A 4,216-nucleotide genomic window follows, 5' to 3' on the forward strand; every position below is an offset into this window, starting at 1 on the left:
CATCAAGAGCCAGTGATTAAAAAAATGTGACGTCTGGATTGCTTGACGTCGACGCCTCCCTACGCCTTTGCACAGCGCGAGCCAAAAACAATGGATTGGAATGCGTCCCAGTGTAATTACCAGGCGTCCCATCCGTCACTCTCCGGTTTTCCTAAAGCAAACAGTGACAGGCGGGAGTGGAGACCTGAAGTGTGTGTTGACAGGAGGAGAGCAGTGCCTGTGGTGTGAGGAAGGGCAACCTACCTGGGCGGGGAGGGAGGGCGGGAGACTCGAGCTGAGAAGAGAAGCAGCGGGCCAGGCCCGCAGGAAGCTCTGACAGGAGCTCGCCTACATTTTATTCTGTATCTAATAAATCAAAAAGCAGTGCCAGCAGAGAGGCCAAGGACTGAATGTGCATGACCGATGAGTCCTCGACCATCTCCAACGTACAACACCTACTGGGAGCGTCCTTTACCCCCTCTCCCCAGTCTGTCTCACACGACGCTGTGCCATCAGGGCACCTTTTCCTGTCTCCAGCAAGGTCAGAGCCTGGCATGTGACTGACTTCACCCCAGCACAGCTATCCTCGCACCAGGATTTCAGACTGCGGTACAGGACTGGCATTCAAGCCCCCAGCTTAGCTGGCCAGCTCCCAAAGCCTTAAAGAACAGTCCACCCGTGGTAGGGCCTGGGATGGTGTGTGATGTGTGCACAGAGCCAGCCATAACTCATGCACCAGCCCTGAGTGACACACTCAGGTGTCAGGCCACAGGCCTTCGAGGGACACACTCCAGGATCAGTGCTTGAGAGGCACATTAAAGTGAGAGGCCTTGAGTGAGACAATCAGGGTGTGAGGTAAAAGGCCTCGAGTGACACACTTAGGTATCAGATGACAGGCCTTGAGTGACACTCTCAGGGATCAGGCGACAGGCCTTGAGTGACACTCTCAGGGACCAGGCGACAGGCCTTGAATGACACTCTCAGGGACCAGGCGACAGGCCTTGAATGACACTCTCCTGTATCAGATGACAGGCCTTCAGTGACACTCTCAGGTATCAGATGACAGGCCTTCAGTGACACTCTCAGGTATCAGATGACAGGCCTTGAGTGACACTCTCAGGTGTCAGATGACAGGCCTTTCAGGTATCAGATGACAGGCCTTGAGTGACACTCTCAGGTATATGATGACAGGCCTTGAGTGACACTCTAAGGTGTCAGATGACAGGCCTTTCAGGTATCAGATGACAGGCCTTGAGTGACACTCTCAGGTATATGATGACAGGCCTTGAGTGACACTCTCAGGTGTCAGATGACAGGCCTTTCAGGTATCAGATGACAGGCCTTGAGTGACACTCTTAGGGATCAGGTGACAGGCCTTCGGTGACAGTCGAAGGTATAAGGGAACAGGCCTTCAGTGACACTTTCCGGTATCAGATGACAGGCCTTGAGTGACACTCTCAGAGATCAGGCAACAGGCAGAGAGTGACACTCTCTGGTATCAGATGACAGGCCTTGAGTGACACTCTCAGGTATCAGATGACAGGCCTTGAGTGACACTCTCAGGGATCAGGCAACAGGCCGTGACTGACACTCTCCGGTATCAGATGACAGCCCTGGAGTGTAAGAAAACACTAAAGGTGTCCAAGATACCCCACCCCAAGACCCTGAAAAGTAGGAGTAAAGTTACCCTACTACCCCAGAAAGACAGTAAAGTCGAGATAGGAGATTCTGCAAGAACAACAACTGACTTCAAAGCACTGAAGATGGATTCCTGGACCTGAGGACCAGTAAAGGAAGGGGACCAAGTCCAAGAGTCATGCAAGTGTCCAGGGGGGGGGAGGGGCAGGAGCCCACTAAACCCCAGATGAAGGTGCAAAAGGGCTGCCTCTGGGTGAAAGAAGCCGAAGATTCTGCAACAACGGAAGGATACAGGAACTTCTCCTTTGGTCAGAAGATGTTCTACGAAGTGCTGGAGGATGCAGAATTGTTTCCACGCAGAAAGACTGCAAACAAGCCTTGCTAGCTGCAAGAGTTGCGGTTCAAGATTTTGGATGCTGCCAGGGCCCAGGAAAGACCAGGAGGTCGCCCCTTGGAGGAGGAGACAGAGGGGGCACTCAGCAACACAGAGAGCCCACGCAGAAGCAGGCAGCACCCACAGAAGCACCTGAACAGGCACTTAGAAGATATGAGGGTGACGGTCGACTCAGAGTCACAAAAGAGGGTCCCACGACGTCGGAGTCCAACTCAGCAAGTTGGGCAATGCAGGACGGAGTGCTGGGGACAAGGGCTAGGAAGTGCACAAAGGAATCCTTGCAGGAGTGGACAGAAGCCCTAGCAGCTGCAGTTCACGCAGTACACATGACTAATGTCTGGCATTTGGAGGCAAGGACTTACCTCCACCAAATTTGGACTGAAGGGCCACTGGACTGTGTGGGTCACTTGGATCCAGCTCCTGTGTTTCAGGGACCACGCTCATCGAGATGAGAGGGGACCCAGAGGACCGGTGATGCAGAAGTTTGGTTCCTGCGGTAGCAGGGGGAAGACTCCGTCAACCCACAGGAGATTTCTTCGGGGTTTCCAGTGCAGAGTGAAGGCAGGCAGCCATCAGAGCATGCACCACCAGGAAGCAGTCGGGAAAGCCGGCAGGATTAGGTGCTACAATGTTGCTGGTAGTCATCTTGCTACTTTGTTGAAGTTTTGCAGGCGTCCTGGAGCAGTCAGCGGTCGATCCTTGGCAGAAGTTGAAGAGAGAAGTGTAGAGGAGCTCTGGTGAGCTCTTGCATTCAGAATCTGAAGAGAAACCCACAGGAGAGATCCTACATAGCCCTCAGAGGAGGACTGGCTACAGTGAGAGGTAAGCACCTATCAGGAGGGGTCTCTGGCATCACCTGCTGGCACTGGCCACTCAGAGCTGTCCATTGTGCCCTCACACCTCTGCATCCAAGACGGCAAAGGTCTGGGACACACTGGAGGAGCTCTGGGTACCTCCCCTGTGGAAGTGCAGGTAGGGGGTGGTCACTCCCCTTTCGTTTGTCCAGTTTCACGCCAGAGCAGGGCTGGGGGATCCCTGAACTAGTGTAGACTGGCTTATGCAAGGAGGGCACCATCTGTGCCCTTCAAAGAATTTCCAGAGGTCGGGGGAGGCTACTCCTCCCCAGCCCTTCACACCTATTTCCAAAGGGAGAGGGTGTAACACCCTCTCTCAGAGGAAATCCTCTGTTCGGCCTTGCTGGAACTGGGCTGCCCAGACCCCAGGAGGGCAGAAACCTGTCTGAGGGTTGGCAGCAGCAGCTGCCCGCAAAACCCCAGAGAGCTAGTTTGGCAGTACCCGGGTTCTATGCTAGAGCCCCGGGGATGCATGGAATTGTCCCCCCAATACCAGATGGCCATGTTCGGAGTTACCATGGTGACGTACATATAGGTATTGACCTATATGTACTGCACGCGTGTAATGGTGTCCCCGCACTCACAAATTTCGGGGAAATTGCCCTGAACGATGTGGGGGCACCTTGGCTAGTGCCAGGGTGCCCTCACACTTAGTAACTTTGCACCTAACCTTCACCAGGAGAGGGTTAGACATATAGGTGACTTATAAGTTACTTAAGTGCAGTGAAAATGGCTATGAAATAACGTGGACGTTATTTCACTCAGGCTGCAATGGCAGGCCTGTGTAAGAATTGTCAGATCTCCCTATGGGTGGCAAACGAAATGCTGCAGCCCATAGGGAGCTCATGGAACTTGAATACCCTGGGTAGCTAGGTACCATATAAAAGGGAATTATCAGGGTGTTCCAGTGTGCCAATGAGAATTGGTAAAATGAGTCACTAGTCTGCAGTGACAATTTTAAAAGCAGAGAGAGCATAAACACTGAGGTTCTGGTTAGCAGAGCCTCAGTTATACAGTCAGTCACCACACAGGGAACACATACAGGGCACATACTTATGAGCACTGGGGCCCTGACTAGCAGGATCCCAGTGACACAGGCAAAAACAAACATACACACAAGTAAAAATGGGGGTAACATGCCAGGCAAGATGGAACTTTCCTACAGTGGCACTCTCAGGGATCAGGTGACAGGCAGTGAGTGACACTCTCAGTTATCAGGTGGCAGGCCTTGAGTGACACTCTCAGGTATCAGATGACAGGCCTTGAGTGACACTCTCAGGTATCAGATGACAGGCCTTGAGTGACACTCTCTGGTATCAGATGACAGGTCTTGAGCGACACACTTAACCAG

The sequence above is a fragment of the Pleurodeles waltl genome, chromosome 6 (genome assembly GCF_031143425.1).
Source record: "Pleurodeles waltl isolate 20211129_DDA chromosome 6, aPleWal1.hap1.20221129, whole genome shotgun sequence".
Lineage (NCBI taxonomy): Eukaryota > Metazoa > Chordata > Amphibia > Caudata > Salamandridae > Pleurodeles > Pleurodeles waltl.